The sequence below is a fragment of the Enhydra lutris genome, unplaced genomic scaffold (genome assembly GCF_002288905.1).
Source record: "Enhydra lutris kenyoni isolate GAN:26980312 unplaced genomic scaffold, ASM228890v2 scaffoldscaffold97, whole genome shotgun sequence".
NCBI lineage: Eukaryota > Metazoa > Chordata > Mammalia > Carnivora > Mustelidae > Enhydra > Enhydra lutris.
In genome coordinates this window covers 798177-824792 of record NW_019154181.1, presented here as the reverse complement: position 1 = coordinate 824792, position 26616 = coordinate 798177, and positions in this window count along the sequence as shown.

Below are 26616 nucleotides of genomic sequence, written 5' to 3'. Positions count from 1 at the left end.
TGCTCAGCGGGGAGCCTGCTTCTCCATCTCTCTCTGCCTGCCTCTCTGCCTACTTGTGATCTCTCTCTCTATCAAATAAATAAATAAAATCTTTTAAAAAAAAATAAATAAATAGGGAAATATACTATATTGTTGGAATGGAAGAGTCACTGTTGTAAAGATGTCAGATCTACTCAAATTGATCTGTAAACTCAACACAAACCCAATCAAAACCTAAACAGGTCTTTTTTTTTTTTCTTTTAGAAACTGAAAAGCAATTATAAATTTTTATAAAAATACAAGGAGCCAAGAACAATCAAAGCAATATTAAAAAAGAAGAACAGAACAGGAGCACTTAGATAAACTATCAATCAAGACTTGCTGTAGAGACTGAGTCCAAGATGGTGGAGGAATAGGAGACCTTAGTTTCATCTGGTCCCAGGAATTCAGCTAGATCGCTATCAAATTATTCTGAACACCAGTGAACTCAACCAGAGAACTAAGAAAAGAATAGATACAACTCAACAAAGAGAAAAATGACTACTTTCTGCAAGAATGACAAGACAGAAAAACTCACCTCAAGAAAGAGAACAAGAGGCAATACAGACTGCCAGGGACCTAATCAGTATGGATATAAGTAAGATGTCATAACTAGAGTTCAGAATAACAATTATGAAGATACTAGCTGGGCTTAAAAAAAAAATAGAAGACACTAAAGAATCCCTTTCTGGAGAAATAGAAGAACTAAAATCCAATCAAATCAAAATAAAAAAGGCTATTAATGAGATGCAATTAAAAATGGAGTCTCTGACTGCTAGGATAAATGAGTCAGAAGAGAGAATTAGTGATATAGAAGATGCAATGTGGTGAATAAAGAAGCTGAGAAAAAGAGAGATAAACAACTACTGGCTCATGAGGGAAGAATTCTAAAGAGAGGTGATACTATAAAGTGAAACAATATTAGAATAATTGGGATCCCAGAAGAAGAGGAAAGAGAGAGGGGGCAGAAGGTATATTGGAGCAAATTATAGTAGACAACTTCCCTAATCTGGGGAAGGAAACAGACATTCAAGTCCAGAAGACATAGAGACTAACCCCCTCAAAATCAATAAAAATAGGTCAACACCCTGACATATAATGTGAAACTTGCAAACCTCAGAGACAAAGAGAAAATCCTGAAAGCAGCTTGGGACAAGAGGTCTGTAACCTAGTAGAAACATTAGACTGGCAGCAGATCTATGCACAGAGACCTAGCAGGCCAGAAAGGACTGGCATGATATATTCAGGGCTATATTAGAAAAATATGCAGTCAAGAATACTTTATCCAGCTAAGCTATCATTCAAAATAGAAGGAGCAACAAAAATCTTCTAGGATAAATCTAAACTAAAATATCTGTGGCCACTAAACCAGGTCTGCAAGAAATATTAAAACGGATCCATTAAGTGAAGAGAGAACCCAAAAGTAACATAAGCCAGAAAGGAACAGAGACAATATATACAAACAGTGACTTTATAGATAATACAATGACACTAACTTCATATCTTTCAACAGTTACTCTGAATGTAAATGGGCTACATGTCCCAATTAAAAGACACAGGGTATCAGATCAGATAATAAAGCAAGACCCAGGGGCGCCTGGGTGGCTCAGTGGGTTGGGCCGCTGCCTTCGGCTCGGGTCGTGATCTCGGGGTCCTGGGATCGAGTCCCGCATCGGGCTCTCTGCTCAGCGGGGAGCCTGCTTCCCTCTCTCTCTCTCTCTGCCTGCCTCTCCATCTGCTTGTGATCTCTCTCTGTCAGATAAATAAATAAAATCTTTAAAAAAAATAAAAATAAATAAAAAATAAATAAAGCAAGACCCATCAATATGTTGTCTGCAAGAGACTCATTTTAGACCCAAAGACACCTCCAGATTGAAAGTGAAGGGGTTGAAAACCATTTATCATGCTAATGGACATCAAAATAAAGCTGGGTCATGATCCTTATATTAAACAAATTAGATTTAACCCAAAATCTGCACTAAGAGATGAGAAAGGACACTATATCATAATTAAAATTTCTATCCAACAAGAAGATCTTACAAGGGGCACCTGGGTGGCTCAGTGGGTTAAAGCCTCTGCCTTCGGCTCAGGTCATGATCTCAGGGTCTTGGGATCGAGCCCCGCATTGGGCTCTCTGCTCAGTGGGGAGCCTGCTTCCTCCTCTCTCTGCCTGCCTGCCTCTCTGCCTACTTGTGATCTCTCTGTGTCAAATAAATAAATAAAATCTTTAGGAAAAAAAAAAGGAAGATCTTACAATTGTAAATATTTACATCCTTAACATGGGAGCAACCAATTATATAAACCAATTAATAACAAAATTAAAGAAACACATTGATAATACTACAATAATTGTAGGGGATCTTAACACCCCACTCACCGCAATGGACAGATCATCTAAGCAGAAGATCAACAAGCAAACAAGGGCTTTGAATGACACACTGGACCAGATGCACTTCACAGATATATTCAGAACATTCCATCCTAAAACAATAGAATACACATTCTTCTCTAGTGTACATGGCATATTCTCCAGAATAGACTGGATACTTGGTTGCAAATCAGGTCTTCACTGATACCAAAAAACTGGGATCATTCCCTGCATATTTTCAGGCCACAATGCTTTGAAACTAGAACTCAACCACAAGAAGAAAGTTGGAAAGAACTCAAATACATGGAGGCTAAAAGCATCCTACTAAAGAACAAATGGGTCAACCAGGAAATTAAAGAAGATTTTTTTTTTAATTATAAACACAAATGAAAATGAAAGCACAATTGTTCAAAACTTTTGGGATGCAGCAAAGGCAGTCCTAAGAGGGAAGTGTATAGCAACACAAGTCTTTCTCAAGAAACAAGAAAGGTCTCAAATACACAACCTAACATTATACCTAAAGGAGCTGGAGAAAGAACAGCAAATAAAGCCTAAACCTAGCAGGAGAAGAGAACTAATAAAGATTAGAGCAGAAATCAATGAACTAGAAACCAAAAGAACAGAACACATCAACAAAACTAGGAGCTGGTTCTTTGAAAGAATTATTAAGATTGATAAACCCCCTGGCCAGACTTATCAAAAAGAAAGGAGAAAGGACCCAAATAAATAAAATCATGAATGAAAGAGGAGAGATCACAACCAACACTGAAGAAATACAAACAATTATAAGAACATATTATGAGCAACAATATGCCAACAAATTAGACAATCTGAAAGAAATGGATGCATTCCTAGAGACATATAAACTACCAAAATGGAACCAGGAAGAAATAGAAAACCTGAACAGATCCATAACCAGCAAGGAAAGTGAAGCAGTCATCAAAAATCTCCAACAAACAAGAACCAGGGCCAGATGGCTTCCCAGGGGCATTTTACCAAACTTTTTAAAAAAGATTTTATTTATTTATTTGACAGAGAGAGACAGTGAGAGAGGGAATACAAGCAGGGGGAGTGTGAGAGGGAGAAGCAGGCTTCCCTCAGAGCAGGGAGCCTGATGCGGGGCTCGATCCCAGGACCCCAGGATCATGAACTGAGTCGAAGGCAGATGCTTAATGACTGAGCCACCCAGGCATCCCTCTACCAAACATTTAAAGAAAAATTAATAACTATTCTTCTGAAACTATTTCAAAAAATAAAAATGGAAGGAAAACTTCCAAACTCTTTCTATGAGGCCAGCATTACCTTGATCCCAAAACCAGACAAAGACCCTACCAAAAAGGAGAATTACAGACCAATGTCCCTGATGAACATGGATGCAAAAATTCTCACCAAGATACTAGCCAATAGGATCCAACAGTACATTAAAAAGATTATTCTCCACAACCAAATGGGATTTATTCCTAGGCTGCAAGTGTGGTTCAACATTCAAAAAATCAATCAATGTGATATACTACATAAATAAAAGAAAGAACAAGAACCCTATGATCTTCTCAATAGATGCAGAAAAATCATTTGACAAAGTACAGCATCCTCTCTTGATTAAAACTCTTCACAGTGTAGGGATAAAGGGTACATACCTCAACATCATAAAATCCATATATGAAAAGCCCACAGCAAATATCATTCACAATGGTGAAAAACTGAGACCTTATTCCCTAAGGTCAGGACAGCAGGAATGTCCACTATCACCACTGTTGTTCAATATAATACTAGAAGTCCTAACGTCAGTAATCAGACAACAAAAAGAGATAAAATGCGTCTGAATTGGCAAAGAAGTAAAGATGAAGTTGCAAGAAGTCACAGATGATGTGATACTCTGTGGAAAACCCAAAAGACTCCACCCCAAAATTGCTAGAACTCATATAGGAATTCAGGAAAGTGGCAGGATATAAAAGCAATGCACAGAAATCAGTTGCATTTCTATATATGAACAATGAGACAGGAAAAAGAGAAATTAAGGAGTTGATCCCATTTACAATTGCACCAAAACCCATAAGAAACCTATGAATAAACCTTACCAAAGAGGCAATAGATCTATACCTAGAAAACTATAAAACACTCATGAAAGAAATTGAAAAAGACACAAAGAAATGGAAAAACGTCCCATGCTCTTGGTTTAAAATAACAAATATTGTGAAAATGTCTATGCTACCTAGAACAATCTAGGTAGCATAGAACATAGTCAATGCAATCCCTATCAAAATACCATCAACTTTTTTCACAGAGCTGGAACAAACAATCCTAAAATTTGTATGGAACCAGAAAAGACCTCAAATAGCCAAAGGAATGTTGAAAAAGAAAACCAAAGCTTGTGGCATCATAATTCTGGACTTTAAGCTCTATCACAAAGCTGTAATCATCAAGACAGTATAGTACTGGCATAAAAACAGATGCATATAATGGAACAGAATAGAGAACACAGAAATGGACCCTCAACTCTACGGTCAACTAATCTTTGACAAAACAGGAAAACACCTGGAAGGCTCAGTCAATTAAACGTCCAATTCTTGATCTCAAGGTCATGAGTTCAAGGCCTGCATTGAGCTCCACACTGGGCATGCAGCCTACTTTAAAAAAAAAAAAAAGCAGGAAAGACTATCCAATGGAAAAAAGACAGTCCCTTCAACAAATGGCACTGGGAAAATTGGACAGTCACATGAAGAAGAATGAAACCAGACTATTTCCCTACACCATTCCTACACACAAAAATAGACAAAAATAGACTCAAAATGAATGAAAGACCTAAATGGGGGACACGAATTCTTCTAAATCCAAGAGGAGAATACAGGCAACAATCTCTGTGAGCTTGGCCGCAGCAACTTCTTGCCAGACACGTCCCCAATGGCAAGGAAAACAAAGGCAAAAATGAACACTAGGACTTCATAAAGATAAAAAGATTTTGCACAGCAAAGGAAACAGTCGACAAAACCAAAAGACATGAGATGCTTGGGTGGCTCAGTCAGTTAAGCATCTGCCTTTGGCTTAAGTCATGGTCCCAGGGTTCTGGGATTGAGTCCTTCATTGAGCTCCTTACTCAGCAGGAAGCCTGCCTCTCCCTCTGCCTCTGCCTGCCACTCTCCTGCTTGTTCTCTCTCTCTTTCTGACAAATAAGTAAATAAAACTTTATTTTAAAAAAAGACAATGGACAGAATGGGAAAAGATATATTCAAATGACAAATCAGATAAAATGATGGTATCCAAAATCTATTAAGAACTTATCAAACTCAAAACCCAAAGAACAAATAATCCAATCAAGAAATGGGCAGAAGACATGAACAGACATTTCTCCAAAGAAGACATACAAATGACACATGAAAAAATGTTCAACATCACTTGGTATCAGGGAAATGCAGATCAAAACCACAATGAGATAGCATCTCACACAGGTCAGAATGGCTAAAATTAACAAGTCAGAAAATGACAGATATTGGCAAAGATGCAGAGAAAGGGGAATCCTCTTACACTGTTGGTGGGAATGCAAGCTGGTGCAGTCACTCTGGAAAACAGTATGGCAGTTCCTCAAGAAGTTGAAAATAGAGATACCCTATGACCCAGCAATTGCACTACTAGGTATCTACCCCAAAGGTACAAATGTAGTGATCTGAAGGGGCACCTGCACCCCAATGTTTATAGCAGCAATGTCCACAATAGCCAAACTGTGGAAAGAGCCCAGATGTCCATGAGCAGATGAATGGATAAAGAGGATGTGGTATGTATACACATTGGAACACTACTCAGCTATAAAAAAGAAATCTTGATACTTGCAAGGATGTGGCTGGAACTAGAGGTTATTATCCTAAGTGAAATAAGTCAATCAGAGAAAGGCAAATGTCATATGATCTCACTCACTCACTTAAATGTGGAATTTAAGAAACAAAACAGAGGATCACAGGGGAAGAGAGGAAAAAATAAAACAAGACAAAATCAGAAAGGGAGACAAACCATTAGAGACTCTTAATCATAGGAAACAAACGGGATGGGTAACTAGGTAATGGACATTAAGGAGGGTACGTGATGTAATGAGCACTGGGTATTATATATTATATATATATTATATATATATGAGCACTGGGTTATATAAGACTGATGAATCACTGACCTCTACCTCTGAAACTAATAATGCAGTATATGTTAATTAATTGAATTTAAATTAAAAATAAAAAAAAGACTTGCTGTAAATTTCTATTCAGTGAGATGGTGTGGGCTTGACACAAGGATGGCCAAAAACACTGAAAGAATAGAATTGAGTCCAAAAACCAAAACAAACAACAATAACAAAAAAGAATTGAGCCAGAAACAAATACACATACAGGTTCCCTAAATTGTGATGAAGTGCAATGGGAAAAGGTGGTCTTTTCAGTAAATGGTGCTAAGTCAATCAGATATCCTTATAGAAGAAATATTATCTTGAGTCTGACCTCATACCAGATTCAAAAGACAGGCTCCAGATGGACTACAGATACAGACAGAAAGTAAAACATTAAACCTGTAAAAAGAAACCATGGGAAACATATGCCCATGCAGGAATTTTTACATAAATGTTCAAACCAGCACTATTTATAGTAGACAAAATGTGAAAGCAACCCAAGTGTCCATCGAAGGATGAATGGGTAAACAAAATGTGGCATACGCATGCAATGGAATATTATTTGGCAACAAAAACGAATGAAATTCTGACTCGCGTTACCGCATGGATGAACACTGAAGGCATTATATGAAGTGAAAGAAGCCAGATACAAAAGCTCACATATTATATGATTCCATTTACATGAATCATGCAAAATAGGGAAATCTATTGAGACAGGAAGTAGAACGGCCACTTAGGCCTGAGAGTGAGGGAGGGATGAGGTGTGATAGTTTAAGGATTTAGGATTTCTTTTTCAGGTAATGCAAATTTTAAATGGACTGTGATGATGGTTGCACTACTCTGTGAATATCTTACAAGTCACTGAATTATACACTTTAGATAGATGGATTGTATGGTATGTGAACTATTTCTCAATAAAGCCAACTTTCTTAGGGGTACCTGGGTGGCTCAGTTGCTTAAGCATTCTGCCCTTGCCTCAGGTCATGGTCTCAGTGTGCTGGGATCAAGCCCCACATCGAGCTTCTTGCTCAACGGGAAGTCTGCTTCTCCCTTTCACTCTCCTTCTGTGTTCTCCCCACCCTCTCTCTCTCTCTCAAATAAAATCTTAAAAAGGTAAAAATAAAAATTTTTTTAAATGGAGAGTATTTTCATGATCTTGGAGAAGGTAGTGGTTTCTTAGGACACCAAAACTGCTAACCATAAAGAGAAAAGTGATAAATTGAACTAAGCTAAATTAAGAATGTTTGTTGATCAAAGGCACTATTCTGAGAATAAACTGGCAACCCGTAGCCTGGAAGAATATACTGCAACTCATATCCAGAATATATAACATCTCCCATTTTTAGGCTAATTTTTTTAAAGGATTGTATTTATTTATTTGAGAGAGAGAGAGAGAGAGTGAGAGAGAGCATGAGAGGGAAGAAAGTCAGAGGGAGAAGACGACTCCCCATGGAGCTTGGAGCCTGGTGTGGGATTTGGTCCTGGGACTCCAGGATCATGACCTGAGTTGAAAGCAGTCGCCCAACCAACTGAGCCACCCAGGCACCCCTAGGCTAATTTTTAAGTCCCTTTGCCTATTCTGTGTATGTCTTGATTTTGAATCCCTTCACCAACCTGGTTGTGTAGACACTGCTGATGGCTATGCTAAAACCTACCAGCAGTCCTTCTTTCTTTGCAACTTCTTACAATAGAGCCTGGGAAGCCCCCAATTCACTTCCCCAGTCTTCCTTCCAGTTAGTGTGATCATCTTATCTCATTTTCCCAGGACTTGTCCAGTCTTAGCACCAAAAGTCCCTGGATCTCCCTCAGTCCCAGGCATATCGAGATGGTTTGACTACCTACCTACAAGTTCAAGTACCCATATAACTCAGTTCTGGACCAAGACCTAAATGAAATCCCTTCAGAAGCATCTGGAAAGGCTCCTGCACCCAATAAGAAGGATGATGTGGGAAGGGAGCCTACAGGTTTGATCTGTTCCCCATCCCCATGCTTGAACGTAGGTATTATTTCTGAGGCTATGGCAGTCATCAAGCAATGAAAGAATAAAGGTGACCACACCAAGAGTGGAGACGCAAGAGTACAGATGGAGCCTGGCTCCTTGGGGGAACATTGCTGGACAGTTCAATTGTGCTAGCCACTGGGAGATCCTAGGCTTCTATCTATTTTATTCACTGTTGGTTGCATTTGCTGTGACTTGCAGCCAAAAGCATTTCTAACATCTATACCAATTTTTTTTTCATTTGTTGTGATATCTCTTAAAATTTAGCACTCAGAATTGATCTCAACATCCATTTCCCTCCCCTTCCTCTCCAATAATCCCCAGTTGCAATTGGGATACATATGGTTCTGGCTCCACACCTGGATCCTAGGGTAAAACTAATTATAGGACTCAGTCTATGCTAATTAGAACATTCCATCCCCCGCCAGTGTCAAGCTGGTCCACCTGGAATCACTTCTTCCTGGGAACAGTCCTTCTGAAACTGAGCATGGGAACTGCCAGCACCCATCATAGGGCCAGGAGGAGCTCCTCCTCCTCCCTAGGACAGGTCTCTACACAGAAAGGAGGGCAGAGAGACAGGGAGTAGGACCTCGGAGACCTCACTGAGCTTGGAGCATGCCCTACCTGAAACAATCTCTTTTTTGTTACTTGAAAGTAACATAACAGACACAGCAGCCCCACCAATCTCTTTAATAGAGGTAAAATACCTAGAATACCTAGCTATGGTCACGTTAGACTTTTAGGAGTTGTGTCCTTATTGAATTATCTCCTAGAACTTCACCCACTTGGGACTCCCATTTCCTCCCATGTGAAGTTAAGAAGCCTGGATTAATCCTTCCCCTCCAGGGTGGGTCACCAGGGCCCCAAGCCCCACGAGTGATCAGGGAAGCCTACTTTCCTCTGGATTGCCCCTCTCCTGGGTCCTGCTACCGGTCATAGCACATCACCCCAGGACAGCCCTCACTCTCCTCCAGGCTTTATCTCTGCAGTGCCACTGCCTGTAAACCCCTCTCCACCCTGCCCTCCTGGGAGGTCCGGCTCAAAAGAAGCCTTCAGTCCCTCTGTGTGCAAGTATTTACTCCCCACTCTGGCTTCCTATGACATTTTGTTTAACCTCTCCTAAGACCACATTCATCGATACATTATATTATAAATGTGTCACAGGTGTAAGTTTTCCCACAACACCATGGGCTCATATGTCACCTTGTTATTCTTGTCTTGTGAATTTTACATATACATTTTCACTATGGTAAAATACACATAAATATTTTACTATTTTAACCATTTTTCACCTGTTCCATTTCTGACCTGGGTAGATTCAGCTCTCCTTGCACAACCTATGGCTTCTGGACTCAAGTGACCCTCCTGCCCCAGCCTCTCGGATTGCTGGGACTACAGGTATGCAGCACTGGGCCTGGCTTAACTAATTTTAAGTGTGTAGTTCAGTAGAGTTAAGCACATTCACATTTTTGTGCAACCATCTTTATCACCCATCACCAGAAGTTTTTTATCTTCCCAAACTGAAACTCTGTCTCCATTAAAAACTAACTCTTCATCCCCTTTTCTCTAGCCCCTGGCCACCACTATTTTACTTTTTGTCTCAGGTATCTCAGGTAAGTGGAATCACACAGTATTTCTTTCTTTCTTTCTTTCTTTCTTTTTTTTTTTTACTCAGTATAATGTCTTCAAGGTTCAGTCATGTTGTAGCAGGTGTTAGAATTTCTTCCTTTTTTAAGGCTGAATAATACACAGTTGGATTGTAGACCCTATTTTGTTTATTCATTTCTCTATCAATGGACACTTGCATCATTCCCACATTTTGGCTATTGTGAATAATGCCTCTGTGTACAAAAACCTGTCTGAGGGCCTGCATGTAATTCTTGTGGGTTTTTTCCCCTTTGTTCTGTGAATGTGGTATATTATTTTGATAGATGTTTGTGTATTGAACCATCCTTGTATTCCTGGGATAAATCCCATTTGGTCATGGTATATAATCCTTTCAATATGCTGCTGTATTTGGTTTGTTAGTATTTTTCTAAGGATTCTTGCATCAATATTCATAAAGGATATTGGTCTGTAGCTTTCTTTTCTTGTACCTTTTCTTTTCTTTCCTTGTAGTTTCTTTGCCTGGCTTTGGTTTCAGGGTAATGCTGGCCTCACAGAATGAGTTAGAAAGTGTTCCCTTCTCTCCAATTTTTTGGAAATATTCAAGGAAGGTTGGTGCTGGTTCTTTAAATGTTTGGTAGTATTCACCAGTGAGGCCATCAAGTTCAGGGCTTCTCTTTGACAGGAGGGTTTTGGGGTTTTTTTTAAGATTTTATTTATTTATTTGACAGAGAGAGACACAGCGAGAGGGAACACAAGCAGGGAGCCCGAGGCAGGGCTCGAACCCAGGACCCTGTGATCATGACCTGAGCCAAAGGCAGACACTTAATGACTCAGCCACCCAGGCGCCTCTGACAGGAGGTTTTTGAGTACTGATTCAATCACCTATTCAGATTTTCTATCTCTTTGTGATTCAGTATTAATAGGTTGCATGTTTCTAGACATTTATCCATTTCATATGGGTTATCCAATTCATTGTTGTAAAGTTTTTCATGGTTCACAGTACTCTCTTATAATCAGTTTTATTTCCCTAGAATCAGTCCTAATGTCCTCACTTTCATTTCTGATTTTAATAACTTGAGTCCCCCTACTCGGTCTCTCTCAGTCCACTTAGCTATTGTCTTGTCAATTTTTAAAATTTTCTTATGTTTTAAAGAACCCAGTTTGGTTTTACTTATTTTCTCCCTTTTTTCTTATTTCTTATTTCTATTTTATTTATCTATTTCTATTTCTATTTATCTATTTCTATTTTATTTTCTATTTTATTTATTTATTCTATTTCTTTCTATTTCTATTTATTTATTTATTCTATTTCTTTCTATTTCTATTTCTATTTATTCTATTTCTTTCTATTTCTATTTTATTTATTTATTCTATTTCTATTTATTTATTTATTTCTATCTGTTTTATTTATTTATATCTAATCATGTTTCCTTCTTTCTGCTAGCTTTGGGCTTAGTTTATTCTTTTTCTAGTTCCTTAAGTTGTGAAGTTCGGTTGATGACTTGAGATCTTCCTTCTTTTTTAAGGTAGTCATTTACAGCTATAAACTTCCCAATTAGTCCTGCTTTTGCTGCATCCCACAAGTTTTGGTCCGTTGTGGTTTTGTTTACATGCATACGTCTTCAAAGTCGTTTTAAATCCTATTTCAGCAGTCAGTTGCCCATAGATGAGAGGAAGTCAGAACCAATTAATGCTGGGATCTCTTCACTCCCAGATGTGGAGAACAAACAAGAACTTGGCTGCTCCAGGACCATGGGCAGGTCCTGACTCTCAGGTGAAGGGTTCCCCAGGCAGCATCACCCCATGCTCAGGCCACACTGAATGTCTGGTGTCCTCCAGTTCTCCCACTTTCCAAGTGCCCAACGGCCCAGTCTGGTTCAGTCAGGTGCCCGTGGGCGATGGGCAGCAGAGAGGCAGAAAGATGAAAGGTGTCATAGGTGTTGGCACCGGGCAGGAGTGAGGCTTGGCGACTGGGGCCCAGCCGATGTGCAAGGGGCTCACTCGCATGGCACATGGTCACAGTCACTCTGGCAGGTGCATGCCAGACAGTCCTTTCCCACCCGGCTCTCCGTGTTGGACCCAGGGCCTGTCCTGGTGTGCACTTCTCCCACCTGGGGGGCCGGCGATCCAGGCCAGTCCAGAAGTTAGGGGGTCGGGGTTGAGCTCCGGTCTGCGGCACCCACCCCCGGAGCCACACCTCCTGGCTGTGAAGGCAGATGCTTCCCCTGCACCCGCATCCTACTTCTCCACTCTAGCCCCTGGGCCCTACGCCCCCCACCACCCAGCAGCCCTTGGCTAAAGAACAATGAGCGCTGAGGGGCAAATTCCCAGCTCCCTCACTTCAGGGTTGGACAACTTGATGCACGCTGAGCAGTCTCCCAGAGGTCCCGGGAAGAACTGAACCCCAACTGCACACAGCAGTAACTGGCTAGTGCCTACACACTATAACTGAACCCCCCCTTTCTTCCCCATCTCATTTCCACTCCCCTATCCATGCTCCTTGGAATCACTTTCCAGATACACTTCTTGCATTCAGATCTTTGTCCCAGCATGTGCTTTGGGGAAATCCACCCAAGATAGGCAACTGGTATTTTAGTAAGAGCTAGCATTTAATTGAATGCCCACAATGACTCAGACTCTCAACAATACCGTGAGAAACCTTTATTATTGTTGGTTTTTATCAGTGCATCAGTCAAGATAGTTACTTCATGCTTCAGTAACAAACCACCCCCACATCTCAATGGCTTCATACCACAAAGGTTGGGCTTAGTGGGAAGGATCTCTCTCCTTATAGAACTTCACAGAGTAAGAGGTGTTTGGTGTCTTGTGACACCAACTTCGTAACATGAGTCCAAGTCAGAGACCATGGAGGACCACACGTGGGCTTTTCCTCAAGGATGTGTCAGCCGTTGCTTTTGCTTTGGTTTCCCTGGTCAAGTCACGTGGCCATACCTCCTCTAGGGAGCGAGGTGGGGGAGGGATGGAAGTTCAGGTGAGCACCAGTAACGGTGATCACAACCATCATCTTGCCATCACTCCCTTGACTGAAGAGGTTCCCGGAGCCCCAGAGAAGCCAGCTCAGCAAGGGGTCCACAGCTACCCAATGTCAAAGCCACCAAGGAATTGGAAACCTCATTGCCTTTTTTGTCCTAAGCTTCAGGTTGCTTTGCATATTCTATTGCCCCTAAGCGAGTTCACGTTCACCCAGATTCAAGGGAAAAGTTGAGGTCACTTTGCAGAGAACATGTGGGAGAGAGATATTGCTGTGGCCACCACATCCTGCAAAGGAAGACGTCATCGGGGTGAGCCCTCATCCCATCCTGGCGACTCCACCCCCACAAGGGGAACTGAGAGGAACCACTCCTCCTCACCAGGATGACCTCAGAAATCACCTTGCCCAGGTAGCTGCCCCCACCCTGAGTGTCAACTCTCACGAATTTTTCGGTACCTGAAGTGCTCCGTTGGTATCTGGACTAGAGTACATGAAATTTGGTGGCATTGAAGGGACCCTCAGTCTCATCAACTACATACATTTTTTGTGACACTGGAGTCCCACCACTACTATGTAAGGTAAGCAGGGTAGGCATTGTTATTCCCCCCCTTTATGACAGATATGGAAACAGACCCAAAAGTTTGCAAGGTCAATACTAGGACTTGGGAGTGCCGATCTCTGTCCCCCAGCGTCCCAACCCACCACAAGGGTCTTGGCGGGACCTCTCTACCAGGGTAAAAAGTGAAGCTTTTTTAGGGGAATTAGTCAATGGGATGGAGAAGGACGGGATGTTGAAACAGAGAAAGGAAGCTGCCTCCCCATCACATCTGTCTCCTGCAGGGAAAAATTTCTTAAATCACCCAAATTTAAACAAGAATCAACTTGTCCAAACTTCTTTTTATTACATAATGGAAACTGAGGTACAGGACAGGAAGGGGCTTGGCTAAGGTCACACAGAGGGTGCGTGGCAAAGTAGGTGTTTGAACCAGGTTTCTGAAGCCCCTGGGCCCTTAGAGTGGGGGATTGGGGGCAGGGATAGCGTCCCCTCCCATGAGACAGAACACAGATGTCAACCTGCTTTCCAAACAGAACAGCTGGCAACCTGATTTCTAAATTTTTTAATTTTTGTGTCTTTTTAAATGTTTTCGTCAGCCATCCCCTGGACTGTAGAAATAGAGCTGCACAGACGCAGGCAGGGTTGAGCCAGGAGCCAGCCTGAATATTCAACTGAGGGGTGCAGAGCTTCAGAAAGCAGCAAAGCCCGATGAATTAACCAGTGTCCCTGAGTAAGGCGACTGCCTTGTTCCCACTTCCTGTTGCTCCCTCCCAGGCCACAGACCAGAGGAGAGTAGCCCCTGCCAGAAAGCGAATGGGCTGGGTCTCTGGGTTGAAGGGAGAGTGGGTCAGAAGCCCAGTGGGGCAAGAGGAGCCAGCTACATTGGGATCGTCTCCTCCAGGGACCCTCCAAGTTTTCAAGAAGGTGTTTCCTGTGAAACCTGATTTCTCTTTCTCCCTATCTGGCTCATTCATTCATTCATTCATTCATCTTTAAAGATTTTATTTATTTATTTGGGAAAGAGAGAGAGAGAGACAGAGTGAGAGAGCATGAGAGGGGAGGTCAGAGGGGGAAGCAGACTCCCCATGGAGCTGGGAGCTCAATGCGGGACTTGATCCCAGGACTCTGGGATCATGACCTGAGCCGAAGGCAGTTGTTTAACCAACGGAGCCACTCAGGCACCCCCTGTCTGGCTCCTTTAAACACTCTCTTTGGCATCTGGAAGCTCCACCCAGGGGGCTGCCCTATCCATTCCAGGAATTCAGGGTTATAGCAGGGACACGGGTCCCTCAACCTCACCTAATCCTGGTTTTTATCTCTCTGTGAGATTGGATGGTTCATTCGAATATCTATTTATTTATGGGTCCTGTAGACAATCACCAGGCGCCAACCAGTCCCTGTGTCGGGTACAGATGAGGCTAAGAAGGACAGGCTGACCTGGAAGACACTTACAGTCACCCAGGGGGATAGGGTGTGGGCAGGTCACTGTACTAAGCTGGCTGATAGCTAAAGGTGCCATAACAAGCTAGGGACCAGGTAGGGACACAGCGGAGGCTCTGGCTACCCCTGCCTCTTCCTCCACCTGTTTCCTGTCCCTGTCTATACTAGTCGCTATACGGGCCTTGTTTCAGTGCCCCAGCCACCAAGGTCATGTCCCTCCTGCCCCGGCGTCTTCACACATCATCCCTTTCCCATCCCCGCGACCACCTCCTCTGCCGGGATAACTCCTTCTCCTCCTTCTTGTCCCAGTTCATATGTCTGTCCCTCCCTCCCTTTCTCCCTCATTCCCTCTCATGGAACCCACAAAGCAGTGGGTGCCCATCAAGGTCTCCACCATCAGGAACTTGATCATCAGGTTCCTGGATCCAGAAACCATTTTCCAGAGGCTCCAGTGGGGAGGAGTTTCCGGGGCCTGGAACCTGGGAGATCACCGTATCCACAGGAGAGCTGAGGTCCCCCAGCCAACTGGATGGCTCAGGTTCAAGGTCCTGGTGTCCACTCAGTGCTGGCATATTTGCTCTGGGGTTCTGGGGCCTCTTGAGCATCCTCGATGGCCACCCCTACTTGGAATCCATACAGGGGAGAGAGTGGGGTTCCTCATGACCCACCACCACCTTCTCCTTTGCTTGTGTGGCCTATGCCCAGGAAGGCAGGGTTGGGGTCTGTCTTCCTCCACATGATCCTGCACCTAGGACAGGGCTCAGCATACTGAAGACCTCTTTTTTGCCTTCCGCCTACAGGGATCAGCTAGAACCTGAACCAGAGCCCAGGCTGAGAAGAGAGCATGAGTCCTGGCTCAAGTCTAATGCAGCCACAGACGAATGCCAAGCCTTCCTACCAAGAAAGAGGAGGAGGCCCACCAAGAGGCCAGTCACTGCCCCAGGAGGCTGGTTCTTCATCTGGAGGAAGGGCTTGTGGAACGGCCACCAGCTGGGTGTTTGTGTTGTGTTCAGGCCCCAGCACATGGACACGTAGGTATGTAGGCACCCTCTCCCACCTCCATGCACCACCTGGGTCCTTGATGGGGCTGTTGGGGTGTATCCTTTCACTCGCAGCCTGCCAGTAGGGATACAAACCATCTCACCAAGAAATCGCATGTTGTGTACCAGTCACACTGGAGCAAAATCATAATCTCAGCTATCTATCAACTCCCCCCAGGCTCAGCAGACCCTTGAGGGCCACAGTAGCCAGGAAATATGGGATCTGATGACAGCTGGCCTGAGAGGACCCTCACTCTGACCTCACCACCCCCCATCCACCCAGAGAGAGACACTTCTCTCAAAAGCCACCATCTCTCCAGTATCTGTCTGCTCTGGAGCCCAGGTCCTAATCTCTGACCTTTTTTTCTGAAAATCAGAGGGATTTTCTGTTGTTCCCAGGAGCTCAGTGATCTGTCTTAATCCCTGAGGAGACAGACTGCCTGTTTCAAGCCCACACTCCACCCCTTACTATCTGTGTGGTCTTGGGCAAGTGGCTGAACCTCTTTGAGCCTTGGTTTCCACATTCACAAATGGGGACAATACTAGTACCTGCATCAGGCCTTGCTGTGACGACAAGTGGGACAATATGCATAGTTAGACCAGCAGCACACAGTAGGTTACCATCCTTACCCTCATGACCTGTGGCCCAGGGGCCAGCCTGAGGCGGGGGCTTGTCACCTGCTGGGACCCATGCTGCAGCAACACTGAATGTCAGAGAAAAGAGGCAAGCACAGTTGGAGAAGATTTGAGAAAGACAATATATTTGGGAGGTCCGAGGGGTCATGCAGGCCCCAGAGGTGGGTCCGGAGCCCAGGAGAGCAGGTGGGGCTGCTGGGGGCAGGAGGGGGAGCTGTCCAGGAAGAGGGTGCTGAACGCAGAGAGGAAGGGCCAGGAAAAATCTGGTCTGTTGTGGACTTCAGTTTGGTGGTTCCTCAACAAGTTAAGCATAGAGTTACCATATGACTCAGGAATTTTGCTCCCGGGTATATGCCCAAAAGAACTGAGAGCAGGTGTTCAAACAAAATCTTGTACATCAGTGTTCATAACAGCACTAGTCACCATCGCCAGAAGATGGAAACAACCCAGGTGTCCTTCAACAGAAGAATGGTAAACATTAAAATGTAATCTATCCACACAATGGAATATTATTAGGTCATAAAACAGAATGAAGTCCTGGTGCGTGCATAGCATGGATGAACCTTGGAAATATGCTAAGTGAAAGAAGACAGACATGGAAGGCCATTGTTGGATTCTATTCACATGAAATCTCCAGAATAGGCAAATGAGCATACAGAAAATAGGTTGGTGGTTTCCAGGGGCTGAGGGAGGGAAGCATGAAAAGTGACAGCAAATGGGTTTGGAGCAATGAAAAAGTTCTGGAACTAGATGGTGGTGCTGGCTGCACAGCATGGCAAATGTACTTAATGCTACAGAATTGTGCATTTTTTAATGGTTAAAATGGTAAATTTTATGTTATATGTATTTTACCACAATTTTTAAAAATCAACCCATTTGGCCACAGGATGACCTATTCTTCTGGTCCCTTTGCTGCCTCACAGGTTCCCTGTAGAACTGGATTCTTCCTTCAGCCCTGGATATCACATCATGGGAGGAGAGGCTGGACCATCGAGATCATGGCAGTGAGATGGGAGGGTCCTGACCACTCAGCTGTTGTGACCATCAGCCACCAACCAGCTGTAGGACCATGGGTGACTGGGGCACCTTCTCTGAGCTTCAGAGGCCTTACCTGTGATGGCAGGGTTGGACTAGAGAGAGACTCTCAGAGAGTCTGTCTCTCCTTTCTCTGAGAGCTTAAATGGAACCATATGTTCTGTCCTGACCCGTGAGAGCATGAGAACGGGCAGCACAGTCTATCCCAGGACCTTTTGCCAGGCTTACAGTGGCCCCAAGGGCTGTGAGGCCAGCACCCTCCCCCTGCCAGGCTCTCAGAGTTCCTCCTTTCAAATTCTGGAAAGTAGCCCAACATGGGAATCGGGGATTCTTAATATTTCCTGGATCATAGACTTCTTTGAAAGTCGGATAAACCCAACAGACACTCTCCCTAGAAGGGTACACAGAGCAGGGTTAAAAGCACCTGTTTATGGTGCTTATATTCTTCATATGGTTTAGAGATTAAGAGCAGTGTTGGTATAAGATGGACCGAGTCCAAATCCCAACCCTGCTATGATTCATTATCCCTGTGTACATCCTGGGGTTTCCATCTGCAAAATGGGTGTATTAATAGTACCCACCCAAAGATTAGATAATTCATATATACCACTTGGGAGATGCTTGGCACTCACTAACCATCAGCAAGTCCAGATTCATCTGCTCTGCGCCTTCCCTCTACTTAGGAGACAATCCCTCCCAGCTCTCACCTCCTCAGCCAGAAAAGGCTTCCCTTTGTCCTCTTGTCCTCACCGTCCCAGCCCCCTTTCCCTGCTTCCCATATGTCATCTCTCATAATCATCCTGCTTTTTCCCTTTCCCACTGCCAGGGAATCGGTTCTCGCATGTGGTCTTACAATCCAACAACTCTGCCATTGGCTCTTTCTCCCTTTTCTAAGGAGAAATGTTGTCTAAAAAATATTGTCTAAAAAATAATTTGCTTTATGTCTTCTTTTTCAAGACTTCAATTTCATGCCCAGTCATTCCATGTATATTTGAAAATAGTGTAATTTCTTTTTTAATTCTCTATATAAATATATGTATAATATACATGTTCCTTATTTTTGCCTCTTTGATCTGTCAGTTTCTGAGAAAAATGTATTCAAGTTTCCTGCTCTGATTGTGAAATTTCCAATTTCTGGTAGATTGTCTCTTTAGCAACATGAATCCAACTTTGTCCCCTTTTAATGTTCTTCTTTGAATTTTGTTTCATCTGATATTGATGTACACTCACCGATAACCCTTTGTTAGGACTCATGTAGTATGTCTATTATCCTATACAGAAACTTCCTGAGTCATTACCATTTATATGTGTCTCTTGAAGGGAGGATTGTATTTTTTTAGAGTTAAAAAAAGAGTTTTATTAACATGTAATGTATTATTAGCCCCAGGGGTACAGCTCTGTGAATTGTCAGGCTTACACACTTCACAGGACCCACCATAGCACATACCCTCCCCAATGTCCATAACCCAACCACCCTCTCCCTAACCAGGATTGTATTTTTTATGTGGAGATTCTTCTTCAAATGTTAATCCATTCACATTTATTGCAAATATTGAAATGTTTGAAATTATTCCTGATATTTTTTCTAGTTATGTTTTCGTTTTTTTTTTTTCCTCTCAGTTGGTAATATTGTGATCTTAGCTCCAGATTGTGATTAATTCCTACACAATCAACACTTACTTAAATTTAATAACTTTTATTGGTTCTTGGTTAATCATTGTTTCTTATACTTAATTGCTTGGATTAATTTTTCTTCTTGCTAGAGCACATCAATTCGCATTCTTTTTAAAAGGGAGTTTTTTCTTACATTTAGCTGGGTATAGAATTCTGAGTTTGAAATTATTTTCCTTTAGATTTTGAAGATAATTACTTCATTTTCTTCTTTTTTCTAACATTATGTTGCTTACAAGTAGCCTGGTTTTTATCTAGAAATATTTAGAATTTGTTATCCTCAGCGTTCTAAAATTTCAATACTCTGTCCAATAGTCAATCTCGTTTCATTCATCCTGCCTGGCACTGGTGACCTATTTTAGTCAGAATTCTAGGACACTGTCAAGCCTCAACCCTGGACAATTTCTCCCCCACATTCTTGTCTCCTTTTGGACTAGGAAACAAAATCTCATTCTTTGTATCTCCTTTTATTTTGTACCTTCCTTCTCTTTGTCCTTTTAGTGTTGCATTGTAAGAGTCCTCAGCTTAATCTTCCAACTCACTATTTGCTATTCGGCTATGTCCACTCTGCTATTCAACCTATTTATTGAGGTTTTTTCCCATGACTAGATTTTAGTTTTCTAAATTCATTAATTGACCTTTTTGAGGGTCCAGTATTCTACAACATCTCTCTAAGGACATTGACCACACCTGTTCCAAATTGTTGTTCTGGTTACATAACTCCCCTTCCTTGGGTCTCAATTCTCTTGTTGAGGAGTGTGATGCCATCATTCATGGACTCATCTTTGTATCTGAATTTCACTCTAGCTGGAGGCACCCCATCGGCTTCCCACAGCCTGCCTTCACTCATTTGGGGGGAATGGAATGTACCATTATGTGATCCCTAGTGTTCTGTGTTGGGGGGGTCTCCATTCTCCCTGGGTGTCACCAGCTTTCTGGGACACGCCTAACTCTTCAGCTACAGCACCACACTTGCCCCTCCTCACTTCCCCAAAACACAGGTCCTGGAGTTCTCTGTTTGGCCCAGTTGTGTGCATGTGTGCATGTGTGTGTGCATGTGTGCGTGTGTGTGAGAGAGAGAGAGAGAGACAAGCATGTGGGTAGTAGGCAAGAGGGTTCAACTCACCTGGTGGCTCCCGCTGAGGTACCCTAAACAGTTAAATAGTTATTCTGCCAGGAGCACAGGGCCTTCTTGATTCCCCAGATCCCCCCTCCAGGACCTCTGGCCACCCCTCTCCCAAGGCTCCTTCCTTCCACAACGCCCAGCCACCTTCCACCTTTGAGGTGTTAGGCATGTCTGTTTCACCAGCAGCACCATTCTTGTTTTTCACATCGTTGGGATTTGGGACCGTGCTGGGAGGCTTCGGTGTGAGTCAGCTGCCACTTGACTCTCCACTTGTGTGTGCCTGTGGGTGTTTTCCTTTCTACTCAGAGCAGCGGCTCTGGATAGCAGGAATGGTATGGCCTTCGGAGTTGGACAGAACCCAGGCTCCACTTTCACAGCTTCAATTTTCACAAAATTAAAACCAGATTATCCTGGTCTGACTTCGTAGTCATGTGGGAAGATTAATGACGTGATAAAGCATCTGGAGTACACTCAGTAAATGTGGGGTCCTTTCCCTCCTCCCGACTCTCTCATCCGCTAGACAGGAAACGCCTCACTAGAGATTAAGTTTGAAGCTAGTGGTTCAGGCGGTTAGTGCTGAGGGGGTCAGAAGAGGGAGATGTCCCTGCGGGGCTAGGGCAGTCTGCGAGAACTTTCTCGCGGGGGGGTGGCAGAGGCAAGCAGGGGTGAACTGAGTGGAGAGGAAAAGGGGGGAGTTGCAGGCTGTGGGGGTTGAGGGGAATAGGACAAGGTCAAGAGTGGGAATGTTGGGCAAACAATGGTAAGCCTTGTTTAGGGTCAGAGCCCAGGGGCTCAACTGCCACCAGGGGCCAGGAGATGACTTAAATGTGTGGACAGGCCTGGGTCATGGAGGGAGTGGAGACAAATCCTCCAGGACACACAGGCGTGAGCCCGTTCACCCAGCATCTCTGCCCAGCACTGCCCAACCAGGACAGTCGCCAGCTGTCCCCGGCCAGGCTCCGGGCCCTTGAGTGGGAGGGTATAAAAGCTCCCCTGAAAAAACACCGTTAGCCAATAACACGTGCCTCAAGACTCCAGCTTGTGCCTCAGGTTTGTGTGAGGCGCCCTGTGAAGGAGAGAATGCAGCAAGCTAGGATGGGATCCCACAGCAATGCCATCTCCGCGGGAAGAGGGGCCCATAAGGTCTCTCAGCGCCGGCGTTCTCCCCTAGCCAGGCCTGCCCGGGACTACAGTCCCCCACCTGCTCTCTCCCTGGAGCTTGAACTGCTCCCACTGACTCTGCTCTCTTAGGTCAAGGTTAGAGCAGATGCCATTGACCCATCTACTCAGTAATCAGTAGCTGAGGTCCCCTCCGTGCACAGCCCAGGCTCAGCCCACAGGAGTTTCCAGAGCGTACAGGGGGTCAGAAAGAGAGGCTGGTGGCTGGGAATACCCGTATGGGACCAGAATATGGGAAAGTCTGGTCCAGGAGGCCAACGTCTCTCTTGGGACTCCAGGGAGGCACAGAGCTGTCGGAGCTGGTCCTCTGGCTCCATCCTGTGGCCATCTGTGTGAACTGCAGCTCCTGCTTTCCAGCCGGTCTGAGCCCGAGAGGATCCCAGCCAGGGAGGACGCTGCAGAACCTGGTAGAACACTGAACGCATCACAGGCTTGGTCTCCTCAGCCCTGCTTCTGCCCTGGCCTCTAAATTTTAAGTACCCTGATGATGTCTGCCCTTTTTAAGACTCCAGCCTATGCTTCTGAACCAGCTTCGTGGAATCTAACCCAGGATTTTAAAAAATGTATCCAAATTGCCAACAGGGCTGAGGTGTTCACTGGACAGGTGATTTGGTTCCTATTGCTATGAATTTCTATACTAAAGAGTCATTTTGTCACAGTCCCAACCTCATCCTTGGAGGGCTGCCACTCTGGGGCTTGGGCTGACACCTTTGTCTCCGAGGCCTGGCCCCCGGGCCTGGGCAGCTTTGGGTAAAGACCTGCAAATGTGGGGGTTCCTGGGTGGCTCAGTCAGTTAAGCATCTGACTCTTGATTTCAGCTCAGGTCATGATCTCAGGCTCATGAGATCGAGCCCCGCTTTGGGCTCCACAATGAGCATGGAGCCTGCTTAACATTCTCGCTCTCCCTCGCCCTCTACCCACTGCTCACAGTCCCCTCTCTATCTCTCTCACACACACACACACCCTGCAACTGCAGCCACCAGCTCAATCCAACCCTTCATTCCCGCAGATGGTGCAGGGCCGGGAGAGATGGCAGCCTGCCTCCCCACCATGAGGTGGGAGGTCAGGGTTGGCCCAGAAACCCTCCAGCAAAAGGCAGCAAACAGCATGTGTGAAGACACAGATAAGATGCATTCCAGGAGCTGCAGGGGTCCAGGTATCTGAGAGATGCAGGCAGAGGTAGGTGGGGAAGGGTCTTCCTTGAGCTCCGAGGAGTCTCCCCTGTACCCTCAGGGAGCCGAAGCTGACTTGGAATCTGCACAAGCTCCTGATTCGGAAGTAAGATGACTTTTCTCTTTGGGCCCGCTGAAGTTCTTGAGGGTGGCTAGTGTTTGAGGTTTGTGACCTGAGGGTATCCTGCCCACCAGCCAGGCTGGACAAGGGTCCTCGGCCTGACACCCAGGGCTCCACCTTGTCCACAACAGCCCAGGAGGAAGGGGCAAGAAGAGATGGTCCAGGAGGGATCAGGGAGTTTAGGGAATCTGGCCCTTCCTTCTTTCCCCGCAATGGCCTGTGTACTCACTAACCGCTAGCGACCCGTCCCCGCCCCGCCACCAAACCCCCAACAATTCCAAGAGTGGGCTGTGCTGCCACCTGGTGGTCAAGCCAGGATACGCGCCCCTGGATCCCATCAGTGTCCAGAGCCCACCCCTCCACCCCAAGGTGCGCTCCCCGCTACACACTACCTTGTTTCACCGAGCAAGTCAGTTTCCTCCAGGGAGCAGAAGCATCGTGGAATAAACGTCTCTATTTCCTGCAACCCTTTCTCATGCAATCATGGAAGTTGACCAACTCTGGAACAGGCTGGGAGAGACGTGGCTTTGCAGAGCTCCCACAGCAAGCGGGTGGCAAACCCACGCTCCAGATTCCCTGTTCCCAGGCCCTCCCGCTGCCAGGCTACCCTCTGGTTCTTTCCTGCAGGCTCTGGGAGCTGCCTTCAGAGCCCATCTCTGCCCACTGGGTGGCCCAGGGCTTATCAATTAACCTCTCTGAGCCCGGCTTCCTGGGCAGGTTGTGGGAAAAACCAAATAAACGTAGGCTAAAACCCTATAGATAAGCAGACACATATTTGTTATTAACTATAACTGATAACCATTTTTTTAATTGCCAACTAGAACTAACTCAGCCTCTTTCCACCTTAAATGGCCTTCTTTGGTGTCATCTAACTCAAAAAAGTCCTCATTCCTCGGAGGGGCTGATATCCCTCCGGCTTTTCAGAGGGTCTCCCTTGTTTCTGTCCTGGCCAAGAGGACGTCTGGATCCAGAAGCTGGCTTCTGTGTGGGGCACAGGTGAGGTCTCACGTCTGGTTTCAGTTCGTGAACCTCACCCTACCTTTTGGCCCTCCTGAGTCCCTCCTTCAGGGGTAATGAGGGTCTGCTCTTGGCCCCAGCCAGATTGCGGGGGTCCCCCTGCAGCCCTCAGCCCCGGGGCCACTTGGTCCCTCCTTGGTGGCCGCCTAATGAGCTCCCAGCCAGGGTCCTCCTCCATCTTCTGTATAGGCATGCGGGGACCCTGAATTCATTCCTTTCTGGGCCACAGGGAGAGCCAGGATCTTGGGGGCCACCTTGGCCTCACCAGCTCAATGGCTCCCCTGCTTGTGAGACTGTCCTCCTCAACCAGCTGGGTTGGCTGCTGGAATTGCTAACATGTCTCTCCCACACCTGACACACACTTGCTAGAGGTTGGGGGGCCCCTTTCCAGGAACCCTGCTCATTCTTGCTCTAGCTGTGGTCACTTTCTCCAGCAGGTCACTTTCTCTCTAGTGGGGCTGACCCAGGCCATCTCCTCCTTCTTGCTCACATCATGCATTTCCTGATCTAGACAACCCGTGCCTGACTTCCCTTGGGACAGTGGGACTCCAGGCATTGCCTGAATGCCAGGAGTGTAGGGGACGACCATGGGCAAATCGGGCCCACAGGTCATGTACCAAGCGTCACGCATGCTATGTTACATTCGTCCTTCTGCCTGGCTTGCAGGGGAATCAGTGAGCTTCCCCCCCACCAACCCTCCCCTTCCTCTTCTTCCTTTTCTTTCTACCGCTTCCTCTTCTCCCCTCCCCAGCACCCCTTTCCTTGGGCTTGTGACTGAGGGCCAACTTGGCCAACTCTTCTGACTTCTAGGCAATGCACAGGTCTGGCCTGATCCTTTCCCACCTGCCATCATCAGGTCTACTCACCTTCAGATAGAGGCCCATCCCTGGGCCATGGACACAGCTTTCCCATGGACAGCTGAGCCCTTAGAGAATTCTGGATTGGAGTATGGTGTTATGTAGAGGTCACAAGCCCCAGAGCACCGTCACCTGGGCTACAATCCTGGCGGCACCAGTGACTCGGCACAGCCTCAGTCAGGACCCTGGACTCTGCTGAGACTACAGCCCATCAGTTAAGTGGGAGTGACCCCAAGGCTTATGAGGCCACAGAACATGCCCATCAGCTTCTGAACGGGGTCAGTGCTGAGGAAATGATCGTTACAACAGTTATGATAGTGGAATGTGTCCCAGTGGGGATAGTGTGACCCAGAAGAGTGAAGGAGCTGTACTGAGTTTTTTTTGCCTAAAACCCCTGGCTGACCCAGAGGTCGTCACTCCTTCCAGGGGCTCTGGTCCTAGGACCCAGACCATTTTCAATATTTTCAAAGGGGTAAATCTCCACTTCTGACCAGGGCCACCTCATCTCAGGGCAGCACAAGCTGGCTTTCCTACTGGGAGGGCGGACTTCCTTCCTTGTAGGCCATGCAATGGTTCAAAAGCAAAACATATGCCTCTCAGGCTTTGAAGAAAGTCACCTTCATTCCAGTTGTGTGTCTCCGTTCAGCAGCAAGAACAAAATCACGACGCCGTGCAGTCCTGGTGTATGTCGTTGGCTGTTGCAGGTGTCCCCCGCCCCTCCTAGCATCGTGAGGGCGGCGGCCGGCGCCATGGCAGAATGAGTGCCACCGGGTGGGCAGCCGTCCGCGCTGGTTTCAGCCCAGGTTCCACCTCCCACCTCCCCTTTCTCTTCTCCAGCTCCCCGTTCTGGGGATTCCTCCCTCCTATACTCACTCCTGCTCTTTGGCCACACTCTCCAGCCCCAGGACCTCTGCACGGCCTTCCCTCAGGCCAGGGGGCTCTAACCTCGGCTACCCAGACCCCAGCAGTGCCCCCTGCCGGAAGGGGCCTCTCCGGGACGTCAGGCAGACCAGGGCCCCACTCTGCTTGACCCCGCACAATGCCCAGGCCTCTCTCCTGGAGTGCTGCCTCTAATTACAGTGAGTTCTGGATGGCCTGGTGGTGGGGGGCACATTCCCAAGCACTGACTACAGCAACTTTGCCCCGCAATTATTTTTTCTTCTTTAAACGAATGAGGCATCTGAAGTGGTGAGTGTTACCCCAGGGCGAGTGAGCCTCGAGGAGCAAAGAATGGATTCAGCCGTGTGTAGCTCTGGAGTTTTTAGACTGGCCTTTAAAGCTCCTGGTGCCCAACAGCTGAAGAGGGAAGGCTCTGGAAGACTCGGAGCACTGCGCCCTTGCCGTAGCTCCATGAGGAGCAGACCTAGAATCAGGCCCCCCACGGGCTGGGAGCGGACAGCAGGGGCTGGCAGGTGCAGGGGAGGGAGACCCTGAGAGGAGGCTCTGTGACCTGGACTCCCACCCCACCCCACCCCTCCTCAAGCCCATGGCCCTAGATCTCTCTCTAGGAGCCAGGAGCAGGGGGAGGAAAAGCTGCAGGAGGTGAGCAGGCAAAGGGGTCTCCCTGCCCCCAGTAGGGTACAGTCGGGGCAACTGTCTCCCTGTGACCGAGGTGGCCCATCCCCCAGACACGG